The sequence below is a fragment of the Carettochelys insculpta genome, chromosome 15 (genome assembly GCF_033958435.1).
Source record: "Carettochelys insculpta isolate YL-2023 chromosome 15, ASM3395843v1, whole genome shotgun sequence".
Lineage (NCBI taxonomy): Eukaryota > Metazoa > Chordata > Testudines > Carettochelyidae > Carettochelys > Carettochelys insculpta.
In genome coordinates, this window is record NC_134151.1 from 236,212 (window position 1) to 248,078 (window position 11,867).

Genomic DNA, 11,867 nt, shown 5'->3' on the forward strand with positions numbered 1-11,867 from the left:
GTGAGAAGGGGGAGCATGTGCCTAGGACCTGCTGGGAATTGCTATTCTGTAAGGGAGGTAACAAAGCTGGGAGACCACACTCCATTAAAGATCAAGGGATAGATCCACAGAGAGCAGTGGAGGCCAAACTGCTTTTTTGGGTGCCTAAATCCAACCTTCAGGTGCCACTGACTTACTCAAAACACCTGCTCAGCAGCTGCCAGAAATCCTGCACAGAGCTGTCAAAGTCTCGGTGCCCAGGTATCAAGTTGCCCATTGCTCAAGCACAGCCTGCAGCTCTGCTGGGATTCTCAAACTTCTCATCCCCTGCCTTTTATGCCCAAGGACCCATGTAGGAGGTGAGCTCAGAGCATGTCTCACAGCAGAACGGTATCAGGCACTCTGTGTTCTAGAGAAAGGTATGATTTGGCTTAGCTGCCCATTTCCAGGAGAGGGACACAACTGAGAACCCTAAGCCAAAGAAGATGCCTAGGGCCTGACCAATAGGAGTCAGAGGTCAAAATCCCTTTGACAATCTGTGTCCTAACACCCAAGATTAGTTGGCATTTATCTCCAGGTTATCTTAGGTGGCTGTATGCTCAGCATGCTGGCTTCTTGCAATCTCTTTTTTAGGTGCCTAATTCTCCGATGCATTTTACAGGGAGCCTGGGCATCATACTCAGAGATACGGATTCCAGCATGTGGCAGGGCACCTAGGCACAGGTTTAAGTCCCTTTGAGGATTTAGCTCCAGATGATCAGGTAACAAAGAGGCCTAGTGCATAGGAAAAGATCCTTGGAACAGATGTCAGAGTACCTGAGTACGTAGGAGACACCCCCAATCTTTTAGAATACTAAGGCTGGGAGCCTGTGGGAGATGGTGAGCATGGGATGGCTCTACGTAAGGGACTGAATCCCCTCTTGTGAACCAGGGGGACAGGTTGGAAGCTGAGCCCAAGAGTAAGGTTAAAATGGCTTTGTCTGATAAGAATACGGGGTGGAGAATGGGGTGGTTCCCTTTTGGAATTTCATTAACTTTGGAAGGGGTGGACTTTGAGTTAGTGAGAGGGCTGAATCACTTCTGTGATCTATCTGGGCTGGAAGCTAGATGTTGAACCATATATACCCTCAACTGCATCAAGAGAAAATGAAACAGAATGATGACCTGGTACCTAGAACTAAAGACCGTGGTTTCCAAATTGGAGATGATGTCTCTATTGTTAGAGCTATGGAACTGGGAAGATTGGGTTCAACATGAAAGTACAACCTATGTCAATAATAGACATTTGTTTTTAAACCCCACCCCTGCCACATCTATACTGATTTTGCTCCCTGTTACCAAGCATCTGCATCCAGCATCATCCAACCTTATTTAAAACACTGAAGAAAGCACTCTGTGTTTCATACTCCAGGCCTGTGAGAACAGAAAACACAATACACGCTTGAGGGTGCAGATTGGTTTCATTCTAATTCTCAAATGGCAGAAGAGCCACCATTGTGATGTACAGTTAGAAGTGAAAATGCTTTGCACCCCTGCTTCCTGGACATGCTGGTTGTGATTCCTAGAATCATAGAAGATTAGGGTTGAAAGAGCCTTCAGGAGGTCAGCTAGTCCAACCCCCTACTCAAGGCAGGACCAACCCCACCTACATTATACCAGGCAGGACTTTGTCAAGCCAGGTCTTAAAACTCTCTCAAGATGGAAATTCTACCACCTCCCTAGGTAACCCATTCCAGTGATTCACCACCCACCTGATGAAATACTTTTTGCTAATATACAACTTGGACCTTCTCCCCAACAGCAACTTAAGACTATTGCTCATTCTGTCATCTGCCACCAACGAGAGTAGCTTGGTAGTTGAAAGAGACCATCAAATTCCCCCCTTTTCCTTCTCTTCTGGAGACTAAATAATCCACACTCCCTCAGCCTCTCCTGCCAAGTCATGTGCTCCAGCGCCCCTAATCATGTTTGTTGCCCTCCACTAGATTCTCTTGAATTTGTCCACATCCTTTCTATAATGGAGGCCCCAAAACTGGACATAATACTCCAGATGTGCCTCACCAGTGCCAAACAGGAATAATCACTTCCCTTCCTGTGCTGGTAACGCTCTTACAAGTGCAGCCCAACATGTCATTAGCCTTCTTGGCAACAAGGGCACATTACTAACTCATATCCATTATCTCATCTACTGTAATGCCCAGGTCCTTTTCTGCAGAACTGTTGCTTAGCTGATTGCCCTACTTTTGCAATATGAATATGAGACTTTTCCATTTCATGCTCGTCCTTGTGTTTCCTCCAAATATTCCACTGCACCAGCTTCTCTGCTGCTCCAGGTTCCTAGATAGTCTCTTTCTATTGAGCAGTAAAAACGTTGCAGTAGGAATGAGGCAAAATGGGGGAGATCCCAGAGCCTTTATAACTTCTCCCATGGGGAGGGACTTCCTTTTTTGTGTGTGTGCGTGTGTGTGGAAAAGTACAGCAACAAGATGGCTTCCAGACTCCTGGGCAAATCACCTGTCCATGAATAACTCAGTTCTTTTCAGGTGGATGCCATTGCCCACATGCTAATCTGAACAGTCCCAGGAGAGCTCATCAGATGTGGCATTTCCCAAGGTCCTTGGTGAGTCAAGTGTGCCATTGCTGCTCTGCTTGGGATGGCAATGTGTACAGCTACTGTCCAGGTCCTGGCTCTTATGACTCCCTCTCCACTGCTTGTTATTTGGGTAGTTTCATCCTCAATGGATCACTTGAGTTCCGGCACCAGAGCTGTTCCATTTTTAATCTCTGGTGGATCCAAAGTTTCTCAGATTGAGGCAACTGGTCAATGGTTCCAGTCTTTTAGGCTGGAAGACCCTGGGGCCCCTCAGTCCTCAGGCCCTCTAGAGGCTAGGTGAGAGGGGTGGGTTTAAGACCTCAAGATACTGTGTTTCAGGGGTTGCTCCTTCTTTTGGTGGTGTGGGGCTCTTTGTCTCCACAAGTCCCTGGCTCAGTCACTGGTTAAAAGACAGGAAACAAAGGGTAGGAATCAATAGTCTGTTTTTGGAATGGGGAGCTGTAAATAGTGATTTCCCCCAGGGTCTTTAATGGCATCAGATTTCCTCACAGTCTGTAATGGGATCTGTGGTGTTCAACATCTTCATAAATGATCTGGACAAAGGGAGGTGGAAAAGTTTGCAGATGTTATAAAATTACTCAAGATAGTCCAAAGCAGACTGCTAAGAATTACAAGGGGAATCTCACAAGTCTGGGTGACTGGGCAATGAATTATCAGATGAAATTTAGCATTTGATAAATACAAAGCAATGCACGTTGTAAAACATAATCTCTACAATACAAACAAAATGATGGAGGTATAATTTATCTATTAATACTCAAAAAGAAGTTCTTGGAACAACTTTGGGTAGCTCATCTGCTCAATGTGCAGCAGAAATTGAAAAAGTGAACAGAATGTTCGGAATCATGAAGAAAGAGACAAAGAATCAGGTAGAGAACAAGACAGAAAATATATTTCCTCAATATAAATGTAGTACACCTACATATTTAACACTGTGTGCCAATGTGGTTGTCCCATCTCAAAAAAGACATATTAGTAAAGGAAAAGGTACAGAGATGGGCAACAAAACAGACTGAGGGTATAGAACAGCTTCTATATCAGGAGAGATTAAAAGATTGGGACTGTTCAACTTAAAAAGTGGATAACTCAGTGTGGGATGTTGGCAGATGTTTGGCTGCATTCATGTGTTTTTTCTGTGTGCTTCACTGGGTGTGGTCAGATAGCCTGTACAGCAGGCTCCACTCAAACTGCCCAATAAAACCACAAAATTTAGTTTAGGGGCAAAGACACCTGGACAAGCTTATTGTTGACAAAACACAGTGCTATAGCATTATCCAAAAGCACTGGCAAATCTTCAGGTGATACCATACTTGCCATCTTACCATGCCTCACAAAACTTGCCTTCTCCAAACTCACAAAACAAAAAAGCAGTCCTGTAGCACTTTGAAGCCTACAATATTATTTAGATCTGGAGAGGAACATCTTTCTCACAAAAGCTCATCACCTAATAAATAATATCATTAGCCTTTAAGGTGCTACAGGACTGCTTTTTTGTTTTGTGAAGATACAGACTAACACTGCTACCTCTGAGACTCTTCCCCAGACTGTTCCGGATAGCAGGCAGGCTGCTTTGCCTATCACAGCATTTACCAGCCTTTCTTGTTGTCTAGTCTTCGAGGCAGCTAGATAGCAGGGCAGCTTCTTGATATGTTTCAGCAAGGGTTATGTTCCCTTCCCAGCTCACACAGAAGACACAAGCGTTGGGAGTTAGACCTTATGTTTGCTGCTGATAAATGTATTAGTTTTTAAACTGGAATTTAAATGACAAAACTCCTACCAAATGCCCCAACTCTCAGTTATTCCCCAGTTCTTGTAAGGAGAATGTGATTTCTCCTTTTAACTGAAATGTATCTTATGCTAAGCAGTAAGATTAAGCAGAGGGATCCAAAAGAAGTTGCTGAATGGAGGAATTGCCTTTATAAATAACATTAATAATTTATCCAATCCAGGTTTTATTTGTAAATGAAATACCTGCCTCTGTATAAAGCTAACTGAATAGGAACACTTCTCGGCTTTTATGAGGCTCAGAGCAAAGAAGAGAGATGTTAAGGGGCTTATCTACGCTTCAATTCGCAGCTCTTCTGGCTAATGATAAATTCATTTTAGAAACTATTGCATCAGTGCCAATTCCTTCTTTATTCTCCACACTGGAGCTTGGCTGCCTGTTTTGCCTGCAAAAGCAGGGAGGAGAGTGAAGAGCAGGGTGGTTTGTTTTCTTCACCTCAGATTATCATACAAGTTAATGGAAATAATGTTTTTTTGTATTTGCACCAATATTTATTAATTTAGAGGGAAAGAGGGATAAGGACAGGAACTGTGGAGAAGTTGACAGGCAAGAGAGATGTCTCATATGCTCACAAGAGGACACATCTCTGGGAGTCAGGCTGGGTTGTCTAGTTGTGATTGCTCACGTGAGTCACATGGAATTATTGCTGTTCCTACTCTCAAAGACAACATTTGGGTTCCACAAAGCCTGTGAACAGCTGGTTTTGAGTTTCATGTTCAATGAACATTGGTGAAAGTAACATTAAACAATTTAATGGTGATGGAAACTGAACATGTGCTTTCCATTCATAGCCACGCAGAACACCTTAAAGAGCAAGCATGTACCAGAGCAGTCAACACAGCAAAAATTGGCAGAAAAAATTATTGAACAGTTTGGGGTAACAATAAATGCAAGAAAATTGCAGTTTGCTCCCTGCTATTCTGTGAACAAGAAGACAGGCAAAACTAACTGAATAAGTGATTTATTATTAATTATTCACCCTGTTCTGATGCCCATCAGTTTAGAGTGCAGCACATCTTGCTTCTGCTCTCCAGCTTCTCCCCTCCCTGCCCCCAACCAGTGCACCTAAATCAAACCTGAGGAAAATTAGTGGGCACTTTTCCAAATATTGGCCTTAATTGTAGATGCCCAACCTGCAGCACAAGGGGCTATTTCTTGGGGCAGCCTGGGTCAGGGTACTCCATGCAGGCCTCCTGATGGCTTCTCCAAGTCAGCCTCACCTCAGTCCCTGGAAAAATGAAGCAGGCCCCCAGGAATCCATTTTGAAAAGCCTGGTGGAGAGAAAAGTGTTCAGGAAAAGTCGTCATGGGTTTTCCAAGGGCAAGTCATGCCCCACCAACTCTTGTTACCTTTGATGATGAGATAACTGGCACTGTGGATATGGGGAAAGTGCTGGCCGTAATATACCTTGACTTCAGAAAAACTTCTGATATGCTCTCCAACAATATCCTTGCCAGAAAGTTAAAGAAGTAGTGCATGGATTAATGGACTATAAGGGGGATAAGGAAACTGGCTAGATTGTTGAGTTTAATCCATAGTGATTAATCACTCAATGTCCAGTTTTCATCTTCTACCAAGTGGATTGACCCAGGGGTTTGTCCTAGGGCTGGTTTTTTTCATCATCATCATTAATGATCTGGATGATAGGCGGGATTGTACTTGCCCCAAATTTGTGGATGCTACTAAGTTGGGGAGGGTGAGGGAGAGTAGGGATAGAGGATGGAATTAGATTATTCTCAGTGATGGCACATGACAGAACAAGGAGCAACAGTCTCAAGCTATGGTGAGGGAGGTCGAGGCTGGATACTAGGAAAACTATTCCATCAGGAGGGTGGTGAAGCACTGGAATGGATTACCAAGGGAGGTGGTGGACTCTCCATCCTTAGAGGTTTCGAAGACAGTCTTGACAGAGCTCTAGCTGGAATTATTTACTCTAGGTTGATCCTGCCTCGAGAAGGGGGTTGGAATAGCTGAAACCCTTAGATCTTTTCCAATCAAATTGTCTATGATTCTATTCCCTGAACTGAAAGAAAGAAAGAGAAAAGAATAAAATAATAACATTTATTTGGCTCTTCTCAATCGTTTTACTCTGAATCACTTAAAACTCTAGTTTACCACTGCTTGAAATGTGAAACTCCATCAAACAGCAAGTCGTGTTGATCTTGTTTGACTGTGCCAGTGTGACATGATGGGAGTTCACCTGGTTTGTAAGAGGTTTTGCTATCGCCTGCTCTGTAACCCTGGACCTCTGTGCTGTGCAGCATTGGCACAGACCCCGAACTCAAGAGCATGCTCATAGCATGATGGCCTTATCTTGATTTCCACTAGCCTGGTTGGTTACTCCTCAGAGGGGTCTCAGAACAAGCCCTTCAGTTTTTAGTCTTCCCAAGGCATCTCTCTTGCAGTAACCAGTCCCATACCCTGGATGCTCAAAGAAGTTGATAAGTTTGCTGCCTCCAAAGGGACAAAGCACACATCAGCTGTTACTTTAGCTGACGACTTCACCTGTCAGTTTGGTATGTAGCACTGAGAAGGTTTGGTAATTAAACAAGAATATGTTTATTAGCAGAGATTTCAGTGATAAAGGTAAGAATACAAGACACCAATATAGCTACAGGTAAAATAAAACAAAACACACTTTCCAATAAGTAAATGATAACTTCAGCAAGTTATAATCTTTGTCTAAGCAGGTGTCTCACCTATAATGAGTTCCAGACATTCTTGCTTTTCAGGCTAAGAGAATACATTTTTTCATGAGTTCATAGGGTGCTGCTCGCCTTTATCTCCCTAGGGCTACGTCTACACTAGCCCCAAACTTCGAAATAGCCATGCAAATGGCCTTTTCAAAGTTTACTAATGAAGCGCTGAAATACATACTCAGCGCCTCATTAGCATGCAGGCGACCGCGGCACTTCGAAATTGATGCGGCTTGCCACCGCGCGGCTTGTCCAGATGGGGCTCCTTTTCGAAAGGACCCCGCCTATTTCGAAGTCCCCTTATTCCTATCTGCTCATGGGAATAAGGGGACATCGAAGTAGGTGGGGTCCTTTCGAAAAGGAGCCCTGTCGGGATGAGCTGCGCGGTGGCGAGCCGCATCAATTTTGAAGTGCCGCAGTCGCCCACATGCTAATGAGGCGCTGAATGTGTATTTCAGCGCTTCATTAGTAAACTTCGAAATGGCCATTTGCATGGCTATTTCGAAGTTTGGGGCTAGTGTAGACACAGCTTAGGTGATGGATAAATACTTTTTCCCCTGTGCTTATATCATCCAAGAATTCATTGACCTTGCTTCATGAGGCAGGAAGGCTTCCTGGGGTTGCCAGCTTCATCCCCTGTTGAGATTAAGTGGTCATCTTTCCCTGTTTGCTTCCCCAGTGGCTTACTTACGCTATTCATAAATATGGTTTTTCATGGTGTTTGGTCTCATTTACCTTAATTTACATTGAAGATACAGTCTACCCTACAAAACAACATTCCTTTATCTATTAGTATATTTGTTTTTTTCCCCTGTATTTCCATCATAATTTGAAGTTAAACCTCCAGAAAGGGGCTAATAAAGCAGGCCGATCATTTTGGTTAACCCATTTTTCATGTCCCTCTCAGAGCATCGTTCTTCAGTAGCCCATTTGCTGCCTCGCAGAAACCGTTCTAAGAAGTGGGATTTTGACATCACAGAGGGATTCTTCATTTCATAGGTATGTGGAGAGGGGTCTGAAGGGCTCACAAAGTTGCTCAGTCTGATTTCTTGAGTCTTTCAGGCACTTTTCAGACCACGTATTCAAGAAAACTGACAACATCAGTCTCTAGATATAGCAGTAGGGACTTAAAGCTACACATGGCTCCAAGGCACATTTGATATGATATGAGAAAGAATTACTCAGAGCTAAAGAAAACAAGTGATCTGGTCAGGGCCAAGCGCTTGGCCAGAAGTCCCAACATTTTGTTGTTGCTACATGTTGGAAGAAAGCACAGGCTATGGATCTCATCATTTTCTCTGCACTGACTATAGAAAGTCACATCCAACTGAAAATTACCTCTCCAAGGAGTCTGAAATCCCTGTCTCAGTACATCACATTCAACCACTATAAAGTTTTTGTCAAGTATGTATTGTTGTTCTTTAGTACACACTCCCTCTCGCTGCATTCTTCTGGCACTGAAGCATCTAGAAGACCAAAGGGAGGACCACAGAAAGCTATTAAAAATTCATCACAAATTAATGTCAGGACAAGGTGTGTGAACTAATAAAGTATAAAGTCCATTGAACTCAGCATGCACAAATTCATGCTCAAAGCACTGACAGTTGTAGATAGAACTACACTGCTAAACTAAGCCCAAGAGACTTGATTAACAGGAAATTTTCAGAATGCCAATTAGAGCAAAGTTTACTGAACAAATTGTTTGCACTTGTACCCTAGAACCATCATGAATTTTAATTCTGAATTGATTTATGTGGCTGAAACAATAATTAAAGTTGCATGAATGTAATCCATTCAGAAGGCTCTCTTAGTGCTGGGCTGTAACTCAGGAGAAGAGAGCTGGGGAGGATATGGACAGGTGCAGTTTAGAACTGGGTTCACCTTTGGTGCCGCCAACCTTAAGAGGAACTAAGAATGCAGATAAGCAAAGACATACAATAATGTGCAGTTCTATAGGTGTCTCTCCTGACCTTACTGTGCAATAACTGATGTCCACTTGTATATACTTGTATAAAGTAGTCAGAACAAAAATATGTGCAGTTCTGAGCAACCCTGACCTAAAGGGGAACACCACAGGGGCATGAGAAAGAGCAACAGGCCAGTTTGGCAGACCCTACAGGATTTTGAACAGGACAGCACGACTTCTTGCACTGAAGGAAGAGAGAGCTGCCGCTGCAGCACAAAGAGGCACAAGCATACTCTGCAGTCCTCACTCAGACCTTCTTCAGAATTGATCCCTGTGGCTGGCATCATACCAAGCAGCTTGTCACACATCTGTTCTGCCCACACAGATAACCTCGCTAGCAGAGCATGCGCTTTGGATTCCCATGGCACACCTGTCTGTGCACAGGGAATGGGGAGGCATTTATTGCTCTGCATGACCCTACACTGACTTTTCCTGGAGCACACCCTGCTGGAAGGTGAAGACATCAGCACCTGCATGGGGGGAAGATTTTGAGGCCATGGCTAAGGAGGGTGAGGGCAGTGCTAAGTGATGGGGATCTAGGGTCTGGGGAGCAGGCAGGGTGCAGGATGGATGGGAGTAGGGGTGCAGGGTCTGGATGGGAGGGAGGGTGCAGGAGTGAGATAACATGTGATGTCTGGAAGAGAAATAAGGTGTTGGATGGTCTGGGGCATCTGGGTGGGAGGGAGGCTGCAGGAGTAGGTTGCGGTTGAAGGAGCATGGTGAGAGAGAAGGGTTGGGCCAGGAGGAAGTATATGAGACCGTGCTGGTGGTGAGGGGGTTCAGATTCTGAAAGGGAGGGGAGCATGCACACTAACATGGCACAACTCCACTGGTGGTGGGGAAACATACTTTGTTCTGTGTGCCTATGCATGCTGCAAGAAAACGCTCCCTTGCCAGCACCATCCCTGCCCTCTCCCATTGGCTGCAATTTCAGCAATGGGAGGCAGTCACAGAGTACTTCCTTGTAGCACAAAGAGCTGCTCCCCACTGCTACGCAGAGCCCATGGGCAGATCTGGCTATGATCTGCCTGGATTGGGCCTGTGAGGCTTGGTGTTTCCTGCCAGCTGCCATCAGCAGCAGCACTGAGGCTTCATCAGCAGCGCTCCCACCCCCCGCCCATGTGGCTGGAATGCCAGCACTGGCTGTTGTCCCTGCAGAAGAGTCGGGGGAGACCCAAGCCCACTGGATGAATCTGGCCCAGGAGCCGAAGGTTCCCCTCCCTGAGGGAGTGCTTCACAGTGGGCTTGAGTAGCCAACTTTAATTTGTGTAATGATTTTAAAACATTAGTTAAATCTAATAAAATGCTCATAAAACTTTTTTCAGTTATTACTATTGTACCATGTAGCCTGCTTTCATCCTCAAGGGCTCATCCCTGTAAGCTAATACCCTCGTTCTGTATAACTGAACATGCCCTTAGTTTCAATTCCCTATTTCAAGCTGCCATTGCTTCAGCCCTAGTAACTAACTTGTGCTAAAACCCTGCCCCTGTTGGGTGGACCAGGTGGGACCTGCATAGCAGGGAACATTGTTTGGGAGGCTCTTGGGCTATCGATGGGACAGAGTCCATCTATTACGTGTTAGAATGCAGGTTTGCCCTTTCAGAGCTGCCCTGGTCCTGGGTCCTGGTGGGAATGGATCTGAGAAGTGCCCTGCTGACTCCTTTTTTCTGACTTGGGAGTTTGCAGCTTAAACAGGGGGAGACCTGAAGCTGCTCTGTTGCTGACTGTCACATGACTGGATTTTATACTGGAGAGGGAAGCCATTTTATGTGTCCAGTGTATCTGTTGGCCCCAAATATTGTGCTGGGAGCTGTGTTAGGTGTCTAATGAAAGCTGAGGATGCCCTGAATCTGTGTATGCCACTCATGTGTTTATATCATGTCTGTAGGTAAAGCTATAGATTTCAGCTCTATAGCTGTATCAGGAATATTCAGAGCCAAAAGTGCACAATGGGAGGTGTGACTGCCACCCTAACAAGGGTACTTGACTGAGACAAATGACAATACACATGTAAGACATTGAGACTGTCTCCTGGGATTCATCCAACGTGAGTTTGCCACAATGGCCCACCTGAGTCAGGTGACTTCTGACCTTCAACGGCCTGATGGGAAGAAGAAAGAGCTTTGTCACTGGCCACAGGAGAGAACCATGATGTGGACTCAGCAGTGTCCGTCTTGGATCTTTTGTCTTTTGGCACCTGGGTCTGTCTCCAGGGGTCCGTGTCCCAGCATGTTGACCCCAGCAGGCCAGATCTACAGTTCTCCAGTAGCTGAAGGAATGTAACCTGAAATGGACTTTCAGAGACTTTCAAGAATCAGCAAATAACATTGCTGGCTGCATCAATAACTTAAATTGATGTATGCAAAGTATTGCTTTAACAATTTTTTCTCTGTAACCCTGTTATTTCTTTTTTATTAATAAATCTTTAGATATTTGGGTCTAAAGGATTGGTAAGCATGGTGATTTGGGTAAGATCCAGGTATATATTGACTGGGGGCTGTGGCTGGACCCTTTGGGGCCTGGAAGACCTTGTGTAGAGTTGGTGAAACAGGCTTAAGAGCTTCTCACCTGAATTTGGGTGTTGTTGATCTGGACTGGTATAGCAGCTGGGAAGTCTGTGGGTTTGCTTGTGTGGCTTCTGGCTGGCCAAAGGGCTGGCAGAAGTGCTCTTGTGGCTGGTTGGATTTGCCTTAGAAGGGAATCCAACCCTGGGGTTGTGAGTGGCCCGGATTTTAAGCAAAGTTACCCTGGATTGATTTGTCTAGCTGTTCCCAGAAATCCTGTCCTATTACACTGATGTGCCGAGAGGTATGCATCTCCTGTCC

General features: G+C 44.8%; 1 long non-coding RNA gene across 1 annotated transcript in view; it reads left to right on the forward strand.

Moving 5' to 3' along the window:
- The window catches only part of LOC142021216 (uncharacterized), a 41,628-nt gene extending 30,158 nt beyond the window's left edge, over window positions 1–11,470 (forward strand). Inside the window, exons 3-4 of the long non-coding RNA XR_012647622.1 lie at window positions 7,983–8,074; window positions 10,931–11,470. This is a non-coding gene — a long non-coding RNA (uncharacterized LOC142021216). The remainder of the gene's footprint in view (window positions 1–7,982; window positions 8,075–10,930) is intronic.
- Window positions 11,471–11,867: the final 397 nt, after the last annotated feature.